This window comes from Pinus tabuliformis, chromosome 1_1, assembly GCF_031772625.1.
Source record: "Pinus tabuliformis cultivar Carrire ecotype Pingquan chromosome 1_1, CPIR1, whole genome shotgun sequence".
Lineage (NCBI taxonomy): Eukaryota > Viridiplantae > Streptophyta > Pinopsida > Pinales > Pinaceae > Pinus > Pinus tabuliformis.
The window spans coordinates 292,116,800-292,137,652 of NC_142297.1; positions in this window are offsets into that span (position 1 = coordinate 292,116,800).

Consider the following 20,853-nt stretch of genomic DNA (forward strand, 5'->3'; position numbering starts at 1 on the left):
TTATGTTCCTCTTTTAAAATGATTGTCAGGAACTGTTTTGGTTTTCCAGTTGTTGTTGCTTACATCTGTTCAGTTACATCTGTTTAGTTACAAAATTGTTATTGTCTTACAGTATTATTACGAAAGTAAAACTAGCCGTTCATAACAATTATCCTAATTAATTCTAATTCTTATCCTTCCTATTTACTGTTCGTTTATTAAATTAGACAACATAATCAAATAAAAGTAAAAGAAAAACAACCACATTATCCACTCAGCAAATTACTCCTCTGTCCTCTTCAGAGACCAAACAGCCCTTCCTTTTGTCTTGACCTGTCAGCTAGATGCTCCTGCATCAGGCTCCCGGGGTAAGAAAGAGTCATGGCTTCGTTCCATGAGCTCCTTCACAGAATAACCAGCCTTCTGTATCTACGCCGCGTTGAGCCACAAACTGTCCTCAATTGGACGGTTCTTCCACTTGACAAGGTATCGTAGATACTCTTTCCTGTGAGTCTTCTTGGCTACCTGTGTGTCGAGAATCTTCTCAATCTCATGGGGCTGAACCGTAGGCATATGCCTCATCCAAGAACTATCTCCAACTTGGGTGTCCCGTTTTGGCCGTACCACACTGTTTTTCTCTGAGTTGGCAGTATATGGGAATAGGTCTGCCACATTGAAAATAGGTGATATGCCTATATTAGGTGGCAGCTGTATTTCATAAGTAGTGGCTGAGAACTTAAGAAAAAATTTACAGGGACCAATCTTTTTGAATGTTAGCTTGTTATACGCACCCTTAGGAAACCGTTCTTTGTGTAAGTGTGCAAGGACTTCATCACCTAAATTAAATTGGACTTCTTGCCGCTTTAAATCTGCCTGTTGTTTATATTTCTGCACGTTGTCCTGCAACTTTAGTTTCACCTGTTTGTGTAGTTCAGTCATTGCTTCAGCAAAATCTTCGCCGTCAGCAGTTCTCCGCTCCAACTTTCCCAAATCCCGCAGTTCATATATTCCCTGAGGATGCATGCCGTATAGGATTTGAAATGGACTATGTCCGGTGCTACGGTTTGGTGAATCGTTATAAGCGAATTCTGCCTGAGCGAGAGCACTATCCCATAACCGTGAATTTTCCCTAGTTAAACTTCGTAACAAGTTTCCCAAACTCTTGTTCACCACTTCCATTTGTCCATCAGTCTGTGGATGATATGCAGAACTAAAGTTCAACTGTGTGTCCAACTTCTTCCACAAGGTGCGCCAAAAGTTTCTCGTGAATTTTACGTCCTTGTTTGAAATAATAGATCTAGGTAGGCCGTGTAATATAACAATCTCTGTGAAAAATAGGTGAGCTACGTGAGTGGCATCACTAGTTTTTTGACAAGGGATGAAATACACCATTTTTGAAAATCTGTCTACCACCACCATCACTGAATCATATCCTCGCTATGTTCTAGGCCGTCCTAAGACAAATTCAATGCTGACTAAGTCCCATGGTCTACTTGGAACAAGGAGTGGTGTGTAAAGTCCAGTGTTTTGACTATGTCCCTTCACTAGTTGGCAGACTTTACACCTATTCACATACCGTTGTACATCCCTGCGCATTCTTGGCTAGTAATAGAAGTGTCCGAGATGCTCCAAAGTTTTGTATATGCCGAAATGGCCAGCTAAACCCCCGCTGTGTTTCTCCTGTATAATATTTTCTCTCATCAAACAATCTGGGATACATAACTATCCCCCTCTAAACGATAATCCCTCCTGCAACTTGTAGTCCAACCATGGAATTGTATTCCTCAGCACAGGGTTTTCGCAGGCTTCAAAGGCCTCTTTGAAGTCTGTGTCAGTCTGGTACAAATATTTCAAGTGCTCAAATCCCAACACCTATATTGTACTTTCCTGTAAGAGCAAGGCTCTTCTGCTCAATGCGTCTGCCACCTTATTGGCTTTCCCACTGATGTGTTTCAGCACAAAGGTGAAACTCTGCAGATTCTCCACCCATTTGGCATGCTTGTGGTTCAATTTATGCTATTACATTACATATTGCAGCGTTGGATTATCAGAAAATAACACAAACTCATTTCCCAGCGGGTAGTGTCTCCAATTCTTTAAAGCTTGGACAATGGCATAAAATTCCTTATCATATGAGGAATATTTCTGCCTGCTTTCGTTCAATTTCTCACTAAGAAATGCAACAGGTTTATCTTCCTAACTGAGCACAGTGCCAGTAGCTGTCCCACTTGCATCGCATCGAACCTGGAAAAGCTTATTAAAATATGGCAGCCTTAAAATCGGCCTCTCTGTAATCTTCCGCTTCAGGAGCTGAAAGCTGTTCTCTGCTGCCTTGGTCCAACAAAAAGGATGACTGGCCTTTTTTTTGGTGTCCAACATAGGCACGCATATTTCACTAAAATTTCTTAGAGGCTTGCGATAAAAACTCGCCAGCCTGTGAAAGCTACGTACCTCAAATAAGCTTTTCGGTGACGGCCAATTAATGATTGCTGCGATCTTTTCTGGATCCATCTTCAATTCATTTTCTGCAACTACAAAGCCTAAGTAAACTAGTTCTTTCTGTAGGAAAGTACATTTTCTCAAGTTTATCAACAATTTATTTTGCTGTAATTTCTCTAGCACTCTTCGAAGATTTTGAAGGTGCTCTTCTTTTGTTCTGCTGAAAATCAAGATGTCATCAAGATATACTATCACAAACTTACTGATGAACTCTTTCAACATTTCATTCATCAACCTCATAAAAGTACTATTAGCGTTACTCAAACCGAACGGCATGACCAGCCACTCGTACAACCCTTTATTAGTCTTGAAGGTTGTCTTCCACTCGTCTCCTTCTCTGATCCTGATCTTATGATAGCCACTCTTCAGATCAATCTTCGTGAAGTAAGCTTCCCCACTTAGATAATCCATCATATCGTTCATCCTTGGTAAGGGAAACCTGTATCGAATAATGATTTTATTGATAGCCCATAAGTCCATACACATCCGCGATTCTCCTCACTTCTTAGGCACGAGAACTGTTGGTACCGCACAAGGGATCAAGCTTTCTCTTATTAGCCCTTTGTCTAGCAACTCTTGCACATGTTTCCTAATCTCTTCATTATCTTTCGAGCTCATCCGATATACTACTTTATTTGGTAGGCTTGCTCCGGGTATGAAATCGATATGATGACTGATGCTCCTTTTGGGAGGAAAATTGTTCGGTAAATCATCAACTACAATGTCCTTGAATTCCTGTAGCATCTCTTGAATCTCAACAGGAAATTCAGACATTTTTGTGTACAACAACACACTCTTAGTCCTCATTACGACAACATAATTCACTTCATTTTCCTCAATCTGTTTAACAAACTGTTTTCCAACTACTAAGAAAGCTTTTGTCTCGCTTGCTTTTGTTGTATCCTCTTCTTTGATGGGTACAAGTGTATGCATGACTCCATCTTTAACAAACTTGTAGCAATTCATCTTCCCATCGTGTACCACATTCCAATCATACTGCCATGGTCTTCCCAACAATATGTGACACACATCCATTGGCATGATATCGCAGACAACCTTGTCCTTGTATCTGTCAATGTGAAATTCAACCTCACATTGTTCATCAACCAATAGCTGGTGGCCTTTCTGTAGCCACGACACCTTGTAAGGAGTGGGTGCTTAAGTCGCCTCCATCCTAGCTTCTCCACCATCTCGGTGGAAACCAAATTATTTGTACTCCCACTGTCTATGATCAATTTGCAGTACTTTCCGTGTGATTTGCAAACTGTCTGGAACAGTGCCTTCTGTTCAGTCTGTTCGACAGTTTCCTTGGCTAGCTTCAACAGTACTTTGTTTAGGACCAAGGCCTCTCCTATTTCTACCACATTTTCTGCTTCCTGGGGCGGTGCCTCAGCTTCCTCAGGTTGTGCAACAAATGTTCCCCTCTAGCTAGCTTGCTCTGCTTCTGGGCATTCAAAAGATCTGTGCCCCCACTTGTGGCACCTATAGCACTAGACGTTAGCTCTTCTTCCTCAGCCATTCCCTCTTCCTCGCTGATATAGCCTACCACCTCTAGCGCTATCTCCTTTCTCTGTTGTTCCTGAAGCCCTGGAGCTACTACCTTCTTCACTGTTATTGGCAGTTCTCCCTCTGCCGTAGGACTGTCCTTGTCCTCTACCATTTCCCCGCCCTCTCCTATTATTCTATTTGCTATTAATCTTTTCTTCAGCCTTTACAGCACTCTGAAAGGCTTCCTCTATGTTCCGTGGGGAAAGAATACTGACCTCATCTAGTATTTCCAGCCTCAAACCATTCACATATCTTGCTATCTTCTCTGAAGTATCATCAATATAACCATCCCTCAAGTTCACACGGTAGAATTCTTCCATATATTCTTTTACTGCCATGCCTTTTTGTCTTAAGTTTTGTACCTGTAAATAAAGCGTAACTTGATAGTCCTTAGGCAGAAATCTACCTTTCAACTTTGCCACCATCCTTGGCCACTTCCTTATCGGTAGCTTATTCATTCTTCTTATGTCTGCTTGGACGCTATCCCACCACAAGGCGGCGTATCCATTCAATTTGGTTGCAGCGAACTTGACTATTTTGTCCTCACTGATCTCTTTGTTCTCAAAATACTTATCCAACTCGCTTATCTAGTCCAGCGGGACTTCTACGGACCGACTGCCATCATAGTTAGGAATTTCTGGTTTGGGCTTGCTGCTGGCTAGCAGCACTGACCTCAAAAATTTTAACTCTGGGGCTTCTTCATCTGATCTTTCTATAGTAGCTACTACCTCCTCTTCGCTGTCATCCCCAAGTTCTGGATCTCTTCTCCTTCCTGCCTCCACTACCTCTAAGCGAGCAGTAAGGATCCTTATTTCTTCCCTGAAACCCTCATCTGCTGCACTGCGCACACCTCTTCTACGTCCTCATCTTCCAACCTCCATATCCTAATTCTTTCAACAACCTGCTCTGATACCACTTGATGGGTCCAACCCACCTTATCGCACCTCACACAGTTATCAATGCGGGAATAAAGTGAAATTAATGAAGATCATCAGATTTGGTGTAAGGTTGATTCACTGACGGTTGATTGTAATGATGTGAATTTGGTCCTTGGAACCCGCACTTGTGATTGGTACCTTCTGCTTCCGTTATTGGCCAAGTGTCCTTCCTTGGGATTCTCGAGCCCACCTTGGTATGGGCGATCAAACCCTAGCCTGATTCATTCGCATGCACATTCATTTAGTTTTGTGAGCTCTGCTTTCTTAGTAGACTGTGGTGATTTCTGCGTGAGGTTTTGCTATCATGCGCTATGGTTCAGGGTTTTAACCTAAAAATTTCTTTCCTAAGTCCGGTATGAGCTCCATTATCACTGTAGATTCAATCTTTACTTGGTTTGCACTTATTCTGGAAGTTTTCTGTGTGTTTGTGGCTCACTGTTAATGTCTTTGTGCCTTTTTTTTTAGCATATGGTGTCAATGACTGTGGTTTTCATGGTCGTTGTGTTCTTCTTCTGGTTGGAACTGTTCCAGGTAACAATCTTCTGGTTCTTAGCCGTCCTTTCTCAGGTTTGAGCAGAATGTAGTTGCAACTTTCTTCGTCTCCTTCAACATTTCAAGGTAAGCTTTTCTAGTTCCATGCTATCAGTAAGTACTCCTTTTCCCTCAGTCGACTAATGTCTTTGCTCCTTGTGAGTAGGGTAACCTTATGGAACTGTTATGGCTACAACTTGCCTCTGTCAGGTAAGTTATGGAGTCAGTTTTGTTATTCTATATACCCTCGCTTTTCTTTGTTGTTCGGTTCTCACATATTTTGTTGAATGGTTGTTGTTACAGGTATGACAACTCGAATGGTTTCGGTGCCTGGTGGTTCGCAACTCCAGCTAAACACGGGTAGTGTCATTCTCTGTTCTTTTCATTGCTTTCGTTCAACACCTTAGGTTGGGGTTTATTAAAACCTCTGTTTCAATAGTTTGTTGAGCCATCGACTATATACAGTCTCGGCTATAGGTATACACAGTCACGTCTTTTTTTTTCTATTTGGTGGCTGTAGGTAGGCCGAGGGTTTCTAAACCCGCACTGTATCTATTTCCGAATTTGTCATAAATATTAGCATGGACCGTATAATTGTTAAACAAGGTTTTTAATTTTGAACAATATATGAATGAACAAAGATTTTTTTTTCCTCTCGGACTTATTTTATAAATGTAACTTTGAATTTTGTTCTTCGGGCATACCTGGATACTCCGCTGGGTTACTTGCTTGACAATGCTTGCTCCTTGTTTGTATATCTTGTATTCACTTGTTCTGGGCTATTCGACGTTCACATGTATATTGATTCGGGCCTGTAGGATTTTCTTTTGCAACACGTCCTTGAGTTATTTCCGCAACCTGTCTAGTTTCGTTTGCTTGTTGAGACCAATGTAACTCAAATCACACGTATGACCATATGCCTGTAAGATAGAATACAAACAGACTTGTACTGTACATGGAAATCAATGTAATGTCATATAAATAATTTATACAGCTATAGGACGCTAGAGAGGAATGCCTGTGTACACGTATTTCTTTATTCACTTCTCAAAAAGTAGAACCTTTCAATTGTGTTATGTTCCTTTTTTAAAATGATTGTCAGGAACTGTTTTGGTTTTCCAACTGCTATTGGTTACATCTGTTCAATTACATCTGTTTAGTTACAGAACTGTTATTGTCTTACAATATTATTACGAAAGTAAAAATAGCTCTTCATAACAATTATCCTAATTAATTCTAATTCTTATCCTTCCTATGTACTGTTCGTTTATCAAATTATACAACATAAACAAATAAAAGTAAAAGAAAAACAACCACATTATCCATTCAGCAAATTACTCCTCTATCCTCTTCAGAGACCAAATAGCCCTTCCTTTTGTCTTGACCTGTTAGCTAGATGGTCCTGCATCAAGTCTACTGCATATTTCTATATGTAGATTTTTATAATCATGCTTGAGTTAACACCCACTAGTAAAATTCTTCGATTTATTTTCAACTTAGCAATTCCAAAAAGATGTTAGTGCTACAACATAGATTTAATAGCACTTGTAACATCCCTTGGTAACCTTGCATGAAAATGCATGGAGTTCAATTTTTTTTACACAATTTACCCATAGGTATCTATCCAAATTACTATTCCAAATTCGTCGTTAGCCATTAGATATAATTTGCATAATTACATGGATTAACTTTATGGAATGAATAGTAAATTACATAACCATTAACAGCCACTGTTGTAGCATATCAACATAAACTTTTTGATGTAATCTTGCATCATTTTCATGATTCCTTTAACTAGATTATTTAAACACATACTTAATATTATAAAAATCTTCTCATGTAAGGAATCCACACCATAAAAGTAGAACAACATGTAAACACATCATTAGACACCGATATACCCTAGTAACCCTGTAGGGTGGAAACTAGCAAACGTTTAATTTTATTGTTAAATTCTTGTGAGGGTGTTCACCCCTCACACAATATCTCGTAAGGGATTCCATCCCATAACCATTGTCATAAATTATTACAAATAAATATCATTTAAATCCAACATATCTAGATAAAAACTATTACAGTCACCATTGTATTATTTACCCTCAAATATTCAATATTTATATCTTTGTAGTCTAGTTGTTCTATCAATGGACCATCCTATATCTCACACTCCCAATCTGTATGGACTATTAGTTCATTACCTCCCACAATGGTTAACATTATCTATCCGTTCCATAAGTCCTTGTCATTTCCTATCATTGTTGTTGTCAACAAACTTTGATATCATGATTAGATAAAGTATTAATCAACCAACAATTAATTTTAATAGTGATTCCTCAACATATATTCATGTGCATACATGAAATGTAAATAAAGTATTGCAACAGGCTTCTTCTAACAATACTACTCATGGATTAGTTATAAACAAATAATTATCAAAGCATGCCAAAATAATTACCACATTACTATGATTCCTCTCGCATAAGCACATGCTCTTTTCCAAAGGATAAATAATGTAACCATCCACTTTCCTTTAAAGGATACTAGTATCTTAACTTTGATTTCCATGCATGTAATTAGATAAAAATTATTCAAAGAAAGTTAGCCCCTCAGCTTTTCTTTGTGCATGTAACTAAGTAATTTTTCCAATACAATAAATATTATTATTAATAATATTATGCATACAAATGCATGTCCCCTTATAAGGGAAAGCTAACATGATAAATACTATTATCATGCATGCAAATGCAGTTCCATTTTCTAAAAGCATATTTTCAAAGATAAAGCTATTTACAAAGTCTAGTATACATGAAAAAACATGTTTTTTCTCTAAAATAAAACTAATGTGTTAGTTATTATTTATTCTGTGCAGATATATATTTTTCCAAAAGAAAGATAATGCATTTCTTTACATGAAAAATCATATTTCTCTTCAAATGGTTTAACACAATCTCTCTCTCTCTCTCTCTCTCTCTCTCTCTCTATATATATATATATATATTTCAAGAATCCAACATCATAAGTGTACCTTTCATGGATGCAAAGACCATATTACTTTTGAAGACATCAAACACAATATTTTTGTTTTTTGTGAAAGAAAATAACACATTTATTTTCAAGAAATATCAAGCATATTGTTTCTATTTCGTGCATGCAAAAAGCTTGTTTCCTCTCTAGAAATATCAGGCATAGTAGTTCTATTTTGTGCACACAAATAACTTATTTCCTCTCATGCAATATCTAGCATAATAGTTCTATTTTGGTGCATGCAAGGAAATTATTTCCTCTCAAGAAATATTAAACTAACTAGTTTAATTTTCATGCATGAAAATAATGTATTTATTTGCAAGAAATATTAAACATAATGGTTATTTTTTTTTGCATGCAATTAACTTATTCATTTCACCATAACTAAATACCAAACAAAATCTTTTTCTCAAATGATAACACAATAATTATCTATAATTGCATGCAATAAAAATTCTTATCCAAGGAATACAAACATAATATTTTCCCTTTTATGTATAAAAATACAAATTTCCTACAATCCTTTCAAAACAACAACTTGGGTAGCCTATTTTTTCTATGCATAGAGATTTATGGCTTCTTTTCTAGAAATTAATCTAATTAATTTTCTTTGGTTCACAACCCATGAAAACATATCAAAAGTTACCCTGGTTAATTTATAGTTTAATTGATGGAAGTATTTCCAAAAATTTATCTAAAAAGTCAAATACATTATTTTTCCTTTTGTTGAGAAACTATCATAATTGTTTCCAAGAAAACCATCATAATCGTGGTTATCTTTAAACACAAAAACATTAGATATTCTTTTCAATGAAAGTCCTATAATTCATTATCTCTTCACATGAGAATTCTAGGGAATATTTCTATGAATAAGTAACTACACCCCATTTACCTATGTCCCTGTGCACAATAATTCAAGAAAGGCTTTCCCAACAAGAACCATTAACTAGTTTCTACTTTCCAAAAATTAATGAAATCCTTTCAGGAATTATTAACTAGTCTATACGTACCACGCGTTGACAAGATATTTTCATTCAGAGAACATGGTTTCTTAACCTTTTTGTATATAAAATTCACATGCATTCTTTAAGAAATTATTCTAACTTCTTTATTATCAGTAACAATGTCATTTTCTTTGAGAGAATCGCTGGTGAGCAATATGTGTGTGGGGGTTTACCAACGATTCTCTTTAAAAAAAATGGCATCGTTACTGATATTGAAAATCTTTCCACAAAAACGGCAATTATTACTGACCTGTTCACATTCACTATTTTTTGTGAAAGCTATATTTAATTCATCTCACTCCACTATGGACATATTTGATTCTCCATGGGCTTTAAGGACTTAATATCACCATAATTCATGATAAACTTGCTACAAGTTTTGACCTCGGGTGAAATATGCCCCATAATTTACATGATATTTGTTAACCTACACCTTGCGATTATTTTATACCTCATATCTCTTAGAATTTTTTAAATTGTGGCCTAAAAATTTATCTCTCAAGGTGTTTTCAAATTCAATTGTGTAACGATCTGCAAATTTCGAAAGCTTGAAGTAGCCAACCAACCCATGAAGAGGAGCATTCTATTTCCAAAAACCATTATAAATGAAGAAATGGTGTTAAATGAATGCAATAAAAATCATGTATGTTAGATTTTCTTGGTGTCTTCGATGTAGATAGGACAAGGGTGATTATTTGTGTCTATAATTTTATGCGCTTGTGAAGACACAATCCACTTTAGATGAACTACCTTGGAGCGTAGATCATACTTTATACAAGATAGGGATTCAAATTTCCTTCGCCCCTTCTTTTGCAGCCTAAAATCGATGTTTTTAAATTATTTGTTTTTTTATGTATTGGTAGTTATGCGCAACGCACAATCCAACCCGGATACCATCTTCTTATTTTTTCCTGTCATCGTCGTATTTACTAAGAAAATGATATGGAATTTCTTATCGTGGTTTGCAACCACCCAAAAACCTAACTGCTTCTTGATGACCGATTTTAATTAATTAATGATATTTATGAAAGTTGACTATAAATATGTCGTTATAGGGATATCACAACTTTTCTTATCATAAATACCATCGGTGATGTCACTATATGTGTATCATGTATATTTTCTTTAGTGTTTTTGTACCACAATCTATAATTAGCTTTCCTGTTATATATCTAATAAATTTTTTTCCAAAATTCAAGAAAGACGCCTTGAGAGGCTCCATAAATATGGAAATGTAAGTGAATGTGTATATAACATCAAGTCTAGGTGCAATAATGCACATGAGGATATCCAGAATCCTCTTATACATTGTTGAGTGAAATATTGGCCCATCATCTTGCTTGCTCAAGTTTGTTCTTGTTGTACTAGTTGTGCAGCTTGGTTAACATCTTTCCACGATGAACCTCTTTAAGTTATATGCAACATACTTTATTTGTAATATGAATATTGCTTGAGAAATTTACTTAACTTTAATTCGCAAAAAAATACTTGATGAGAACAAGATTCATCCTCTGAAATTTTCTTTTCATGACAATTTCAAATTGATATAACATTATATGCCCAATATATATCATGTCATTAACATTTAAAAAAAAAACCATGTGAAACTTAACGTCTTCTTTTGTTTGGGTATAAATATTTTTCTCATTGTTTCTCCCGCATAACCCATTATTAATCAAGTATGATTCAATATGATTACAACAACCTATTGAACATTTCTTGTAGTGATATAATGTCTTCTTTAGCTCATACAATTTGTATTCTTGGTTTTTAACTTTAAATCTAATGGCTAATCTACATACATCACTTCTTATAATGTTCTATTCAAGAAGGTTGACTTCAAATCCATCTGGAAAACTGACATTTATTCTAAAATTAGTATCATAACTATAATAGTATTCAACCTTGCTAGTGTGACAAAGGTCTCACCATAGTCATGTTGAAAAATCTGGAGAGTTGTATATTATAAGTTTTTTTCCTTATCTTGATAATTACTTGTGAAGTTAGTTGGTCTTTAATTACTTCTCTATGTTATTTTCATCAATAAATTACCAAAAACAATGAATATCAGAAGAGACAGAGTACACAAGATACATGATCTGAGCCACGACAAAAACCATCCAAGGGGAAAAACTAGAAAACGATTATCTTCTTCTTTATAATATGTTGACAAGAGACATCCATGACCCAACTAACAAAGCCAACAAACTCTCCAAGACCCAATCTAGCTCCTAGCAATATCTCTTCTAATGTAGCTACCAAAACTTTGATACTGCAACTCTGCTACTGCAACTTTGGCCCTTTCAACATAATTTTGGTCTTGCAATTTTGGCCTCCTACAACTGCTTCATAATTTTGGCCTCGTGCAACTAGAAGCTTCACAAACCCTACCTTCACATGTGTGAGAGTGAGAGATATTTAGCCCATGCATATTTTTTTTTCTTCTTTTGTTCATCCTCCTTCGGTCTTCTTCTCCTCCACTAATTCCATATTGAACTTGACTTGAGTAAATGTAAAAATTAGGTCGACCTCATTTGTATTTTGTCTTGAGGGGGTAGAATAACCCTCCTTTAGGCAGAATCGATCTTGCTCTTGGGCCGACTTGGTCTTGGGATACAAAATGCCTTTTTCTTGATAAAATAAATTTATTTATTTTTAAAAAGAGTCCAAGAGGGACTATGGAACATGACCAATATAAATCTTTATGCTGGGAAGACCTAGAAATACCTAGAAACCCTAAAATCATGAAGAATATGATTTTGACTTAAAATTGAGTATGAAACCCATACTCCAAAAATAAAATATAATTTATTTCTCTTTATTTCTCTTTCTTTATAAATAATACACAATGTCATGATTACAATTAGGTCATTATGAAGACCAAACCTAGTTAAAATTTTCAACACTCCCTCTTATGTAGGGAGGTATTCATACATGGTACAAGGAATATCAACCTTGAAGCATTCTCATAAGAAGAGTCAAATTGATAAGCCATATTTTTCAAGCATATTTATTAAAACCAACATAGTCCCTAAATTCCTTCATTAAACAAGCTCAAATTTTTTATGAGCATTGTGTTGGGAGGATTTACATGAGTTGTCACACTACCTCTTAGGGAACATGCCCCATCCAGATTTCCACACGGTATGTCTTTTTATGAATATTCTTATATTGGATTCTTAAACTTTGATCCTCAAAGAATATTGGTCCTCTTCAACTACTCTTATCTTGGATGCCCTAACTCATCCTCAAAGAGAATTTGTCACTAACTTCCTTCCTTAGATTTTACAATCCATAAGGAGTTATAAGAATGACAAGGAGCTTGACCCATAAAGATAAGGAATATCTGATATCACTTCCTCTCAATTAGGGAAGATATATCCAAAACAAGCTTACTCATCAGTTACTAAAGCTTCTTGTTTGGTAATGCTTTAGTCAATATATCTCCTACTTGTTCATTTGTAGGTAGATAGTGCAGCTCCATGAACCTATCTCATACCAAGTTGTTGATGTAGTGGTAATTTTTGTTTATATGCTTCGTCTTAGCATGGAACATTGAATCTTTAGATAATCTTATGAAACTCTCATTATCATAATGTATCCATGTAGGGTTGAATGGTCCTCCAAACATTTCTGATAATAATTTCCTGATCCAAACTACTTCCCTACAAACTTCGCTTGCAACAACATATTCAGCTTCAACATTTCTCAAATAAATTGTGATTTTTCAACTCACCCATGAAACCATGGAAGACCCAACGCTAAAACATCCTCTTATTGTGATTTTTCCATCTGTCTCACTTCCACCCCAATATGAATTTGTATAATGAACAATTTTCATTTCATTCCTTGTATGCCAGAGACAGTGATGTATAGTTCCATGTAAATGTTTAGCTTCAATCCAATGATCATGTTTTGGCTTCATTGGAAAATGAATGAGGACATTTACAACAAAACAAATGTCTGGTCTAGTATTCACTAGATACATTAAGGATCCAACTAATTATATATAGCAAGTAGGATCAACCGTAATGGGTTCTAATCTCCTCATTAGGGGAATTTTGAGGTCTAAAATGGGCCTTATAAGAAAAATGTACAACCAAAACTTTATAAGAACCAATAGGATTCAAGATGATGATGTTAACCATGGGGTATGATTCACCATTTTTGGAGTGAAAAAGTAAAAAGATTAAAAACTAATAAAATAATAAAACTACTTTTTCAACTTATCTCCCTAAGGTTTTACTCTAATTTCAAGTGGGAGTACTCGTTGGATGAAAAAATTAATTTCTCGTCCAAGGAGTACCCATGTTGCATACTTTTGATGGACCCTGCTACACGAGAAATGAGAAATAAATGAAAAAACGTAATTGCAATCATGTTTTTTGAAAGTATGGAACACGTGTACTCCTTTGATTAGGAATCAAATTTTGCATCCAATGTGTGTTTCCACTTGAAGTTTGAGTAAACCCATAGGGAGATAAGTTGAAAATATGAGTTGAAAAAATAGTTTTTTCTTTTTTCCCTCTAAAATTTGATGATGTAATATAATCTTATTATATTATTTCCACTATTATTTTATAATTTCCTTAGGATGCCCATTTTAAACCTCAAAATCCTCCTAATGCAACTTCTTTAAATTAGTAATCATGAGAATCATCATAGGCTTGCAATCCATCATTTATTTGATAATTTCCTTAGGAGGCCCATTTTAGACCTCAAAATTCCCCTAATGCAGCTTCTTTAAATTGGTAATAATAAGAGTCATCATAGGATTGCAATCCATCATGCCAAAATTCTGAAGAATATTGATCATATATTTATCTTGACCAAGATATATCTCACCCTATCTTTTGTTAAACTTCTAGTCCCAAATAATAATGCATAATTCCAAGATCCTTCATTTCAAATCAGTTGATAATTGCTTCTTGCATTCCTAAATATGATGCTCTACTCCTATAGTAAGTAGATCATCCACATACAAAATTCTAATAATTGGTTCTCTGTACCACCTTGATGTATATGTCTGGATCTCCATAACTCTTGGTAAAACCAAGTCTCAATAGGTATGCATCCATTCATGCATACTAAGTTCTAAGTCCCTTCTTTAATCCATACAAATATTTATTCAACCTCTAGACATGAGTCTCCCTCTAATTTATTTCAAATCCTTGAGGTTGCTCAATTTAGACCTCCTAATCAATAGTCTTGTTGGGTCTCCAAACTATCATCCATTTCACCTTATTTTCTTTCATTTTCCTTTAGTATTTATCACATTTCATAGCTCCATAACCATGCATTAAATCATATTCATTATCAAGTATGGGTTTACACATATTAGTTTTCAATACATTTATTTTTTTATTCGGAGTTAATTTATGGTTAAATATAAGAAAAATAACATGTATTCACTTATATATAAAAGTTGGATGAGTTTTCTTATGCGTGTAGGCATATTTGAAGATTCCATCATAGTCATATTTAAGGTCGAAGTCTCAAATTCGATTTTCCTCTTAAAAATCTCAAATATTTGAGATCGTTGATCAAGCACATATTATGGAGAAGAATCATGAAATTTTTCATAAATGTCTCCTATCAATATTAGGTGATATTTTTGAGAGGATATGAAGAGATACTAGTTGTTAAATGTTAAAACATGGTTGTAACCACATGATATATTTTTTGGATCTACAGTTATGAATTAGTTATCTTAGTTTTTGTCTAAATACGAGTCCCTTTTCCTCTCAACGGTGTGTTAGGTTTTGGAATCATAAAGCTATGCTTATTTTTGATGTGTTAAAAAGTCTAAAGATGGGTTATGATTTTGCTTCATGTTATGAATAAAATCCTTTGAGTATGTTTAAGCTTTCTTGAGTATAGGTCCCTTCATGTCCTTCTTTTAATTCATGGATGCCATTGACAATTTGACATAGAAATGGAGAAATCTTAAAATGAAATAGTCCATACCTTCTATGTCATACTTGAGAAGGAATCACATCCATGTGAACTAGAGACTATGCTAGAGGAGTATAGGGACTATATAATGTCCCCTCGCAAATCCCAATTGCCCTAACATTATCAATACTTAAGCCCTTACCCTAAAAAATAAATTCCATCAACAAAAGCAATTCTATCACCTTTATCCTCTAAACAAGAAATAGAAAGTATGTTTCTCTTCAAACCTAAAATGTTTAGAATGTTGTTGAGGTGAATGTTTCCACTTGACTTGAGCTCCAATGATGTAGATCCAATTTATTTCACTCAATAGATCTTGTTGTCTCCAAGTTAGTTTAAGTGAGATGAAATTCCTTTGGAAAATGTTTGAACTAGATTGCATTCTCATAAGATATGTCTAGAGTCACCATTTTCAATAATCGATAGATTCTCATCCTTGAAAGTGTTGGATAAGGCGAAGAGCAACTTCCTCTTACTACTCTCTTTGCTAGCTTGGAGATGATATTTAACATGCAATTCTTGGTGGATGTAGTGATATTTTCATGAGAATTGAAACCCTTTTTCATAACCCTTGTCATAGTGCCAACTAAATTGCAATCTTCAATCTATGTCTTGAACCTTAGATCTCAAACCATGTTGGAAAATCTAGAGACTTGTAGAATATAGCTTAGTTTCCTTATCTTGATAATTACTTGTGAAGGTAGTTGGTATATAATTACTTATTTATGTTATTTTCATGAAGAAATTACTAAAAACATTTAATATCACAAGAGATAAAATACACAAGATATAGGCTTCAAACCAATGAAAAACCCCTCCATGGGGAAAACTTAGAAAATTCTCTTATTATTATTTAGAATATTCTTACAAGGATACTTCCAAGACCCAAATAACAAAGTCAATAAATCCTCCAAGACCGAAGCCATCCCCCAACAAGATCTCTTCGAATGCAGCTACCAAAAATTCAATACTGCAACTCTGATATTGCAACTTCAGCCCCTGCAAAAGAAATCCTGTCTAGTAAGTTTAACCTCTTGCAAATTCTTCATAATTTTGACCTCCTGCAACTTACATCTTTAGAAAAAGTAGCTTTGCATGTGTGTGTGTGTGTGTGTGTGCGCATGAGAGAGAGAGAGAGAGAGAGAGAGATTTATTCCAAGAAACTTCACTCTTATTCTTTTCTTTGTCCTCCTTAGCTCCTCTTATCCTTCGCTAATTGCATATCGAACATAACTTGAGTGAGTGTCCAAATGAGGTTCAACTCCTTTGTATTTATAACCTCTTGAGGAGGTCGAATAAGTATCCTTTATGCTAAATTAATCTTGCTCTTGAGTTTACTTGGTCTTCAGATACAAAATAGATTTTTCTTGATAAAATAAATTTCTTTCTTTTTTATAAAGAGTGCAAAAGGGATTATGACACATGGATAATATAATATTTTATCCTAGAAATACAAAGAAAACCTAAAAGCATGAAGAACATGCTTTTGACTAAAACTTGAGCATAAAAACCATAATCCAAAAATAAAATATAATTTATTTTTCTTTATTTTTCTTTTTCTTTATTTATAAATAATATACAATTTCATGATTACAATTAGGTCATTATGAAGACAGAACGTAGCCAAAATTTTTAACAAGTCAATACCTGGCTATTAGGGAAATCCTTTGGAAACTAACCTTTCCTTTTACATCTCCACCTTGAGTTTCTCCTATAGTATTTTATTGTATAACCACTTAACACCAATGTTGGTTTTATCTATTGGGAAATCAACAATATCCCATGTATCATTATTTTTAATAGAATCTCTTTATTCATTGGTTGTACCCAATGGTTAACTTTCATCACCTCTTAAAAATAGGTAGGTTGATAGCGTAATGAAATAAAAGTGAGACTGTTTTATCCATTCCATCACACTTCTCAACGGTTTCACTTGAAAGCTCATTTTTTTTTGTATCTCTCTGAATGTAATTACTCACTACTAGAGGAAGAACTATTTCTATGATTTCTCACTCAATCTACTAAGTTTCTACTAGAAGAAAAACTTTCTTCACTTTGGAACTAGAACCTCGGAGATCTTGGTCCAATGGCCTACCTTCCTAATATTTCCACTTGTGATATATTTGAAGAGATGGATTTTTTTATCAGTTAATTCGTTCTCTAAGTCTCTCCAAAACGTCCCCCCCAAAAAATTACATATATCTTCACAACAACATTATTAATGACTACATTATATATCCTATACAAATTGGAGCACTCAATATACTCACTCCATGCTTCTTGAATAACATGTCCTTTCAAAAAACAAAATGTACACTTTTGAGTCATACTCTCTTCATCCATCCAATATAAATAGTTTGACACATTTTCTAGTTTTTTGTTTCACTACATCCCTAAAATCTTAGAAATTTGTTAACTTTTTAGATCTACTTTTGATAACATATACCAAAAAAGATCCTAATGGAATCATCAATAAATGTTATAAAATGAAAATTTCACCAATGAATTGAGTTTTCATGGGTCCATATAGATGTTGAGGACATATTTTAGATGTTACTTGGCAATGTAGGAAGCATATAGAAAATTGTCACTCTGATGCTTTCCAAGAATGAAACTCTCACAAGCACTAGGTTGATCAATTACCTTAGGAAATCCTTTAACTCTTCTCTACTTTTTAAAGAGGATAAGACTCCTCTGAGGTAGGTCTATTTTGTGCTTGAGACAATTTTTGGATATTACTATGACATATGTATACTTCACAAATTCAATGCAAACATTATGTTCTAAGTGTTTCAAACTTTTGCAACATATTCAACTAGGTGACTTATCTAAGATTGTGCATGTAGAATCAATGAATCTAGCACTATAACCATATTGACCCAACTTCCCTTAATATATGATATCTTAGATTTTCTACATAAAACAAACCCAAAATATACTTCTTCTCATTATGCTTATCTGGGATAGGCAAAATAATTTTCTTATTGCTTTGACATGATAATTATCTCCTAATGTTATTTCATATTGAAAAGAGTAATCAATGATATAAAACAACATTTTTTAACCTATCATATGATTGTTGTAGCCACTGGGAAAGAACTAAAGATTCTTGTTGTCATCTTTTTCAATCATTTGACATGGGATGAACATTGACTTATATGTCCCTTATTCAATGTTGGAGACATCTTCTCTAGCCTTGTTCATATATGATTGTCTCGTTTTACATTCACTTTCATAACAACAATAGTTTTTTCAATAATAACATTGTAACTTTCACTTTTCTTTCCATATTCTACCTTTTCCCTTATAATTCCAATAGTGTTTAAGGTGATTTGAGTGCCTTGACTATTTTACTATGGTTATTCATTTTTATTAATCATTACTTCTCCCTCTGCTACTTTTTCCTTTAACATCTTTACCAGTGAATTATTTTTGAAGGAAGGCTCTAAAGATTACATTTTCATGTTCATCCTTTGTTTTTGGAAAAAAGGACGTCTAATAGGATATTAGACTTTAAATTTCAAGAGGAGATTGGAATCTTCCATGGAAATGACAGCCATCCAAAATTTCTGAGGTAGAGTTCTAACAACTTTGACACAATTTTCTGATCTTCAATCACTCATATGGTGGATAATCCTAATCCAAATAAAAAGAACTTGAATCTCTGCTCAAAATTGCATTGCCTTTGAAAAATGCATTGTTTCTACTGCACCTAGCTTGGATCCCATGAAAAAATTTCAAAAAACAATCAAGCAAGGGACAATTTTTCTCACTTAAAAAAAAAAATTGAAATTGACAAAAAATTCAATCAAATATTTCCTCAACAATAGGAATCATTTCCTTTTGTGCTCTCTGCAATTCCTAGTATTCTAAAACCAGTTTAGGCATGTGGATTTTATGTAATGATTGCACACCCCCAGCCCCGCAATTCAAAACCACATTCATCTCAAAACCCCCCTCTGCATTCTGCTTATGAAAATCAATCTCCCAATAAAACATGGGGCTTCACATGGAAATTCCAGAGTAACATTACGCATCATGGCTCTACGAACGGAACACAATGACGCATTATCCACCTGTCCATTTTACTCCAGGGCGAATGACATATGTCATATTTTTCCGAGAACATTATATAATCTATTGGAAATGTTATAATTGAAATATGCATATTTGTGGTGCAGGGACAAACCCGATTTGGTGAAAATTCTCACCAACAACCAATAATTACTAGCAAAAACATCAAAATAGAAAAGCTACAATAATGTGAGAGTAGACAAAGATTTCGACAAGCTGAGATAAGTTCTCGTGCCTAAAACATGGAATTTTGCAATGGATAGATCATAACAAATGATTTGAGGCATCGTTGTGTGTCAAATTACTAGTATTCTTGGTTCTAGCATGTGATTTATGTTTTGGCCACTGTTTTGTTATGGTTTGCTGAAAAAGTTAATCCCTAAAGAAATTGGACCACAATAAATCTTTCACTAGTATCGTAGCTGCCAAGTGATAAAATTGATATCATAACTGATCTCAGTAATACAAGTCCTGGGGAAATTAATGCCTACACGTCTTTGATAAAAGGTTTAGAGAAATTAGATAAAAGGATGAGTTGGAGTGGAGTTACATTTCAATTAAGGTTAGCTTGCAATTGCAAGTGGGATGTACAACTGCTGAAATTTTGAAGAAGAAAACCTAGAATGATGTTTACCTGTTTGTGAAAGTATAGATGGGAAGCCAAATCAAAGTTGCCTAGAACTGAAGCATGAATCTCATTTTTCTAAAAAGGATTTTCTTTTTATGGTCATGCATTTGTGAAGCCTCTGGTGACAAATATGAACATATTTTAATACATTTTGGGAATACAGGATAACTCTTCTAGTTTCATGTATTTTCAAAATATGAATGGGTATGGCAACAATAAAAGACATCAATTCTTAGCATGTCAAACACTTGTTCATGAGAGCATTCATGATGTTTCAAATTTATAGCAGTAAAGAAGGCATATCAATGATGATTCCATGGCAATTTTGTTCGAATTATTTAATCTCCAGAGGTTAACATTGTTTGGACTATAGCAAAGTCTCGCTATTGTGGGTGATGAAATTGATTGAGGCATAAGTAAAGCCACATAAAATACTTTAGTGAAAGAAATTAAATAAAGAACATATTTCTAAGATTAAGCATACCTTTAGTTTCTTAGATAAAGATTTTGATTCAAGAATGGATTAAAGGGACAAATTAGGGTTTCAAAAAGAAAAAATGGAGAATCATTTGTGCATATTATAGGTTTTGAGCACAAATTTTGACTTGTTTATGGCACAAGTAGAGGATAAATGTACAGGAGATGACAACATAATGAATACACTAAACTTTCC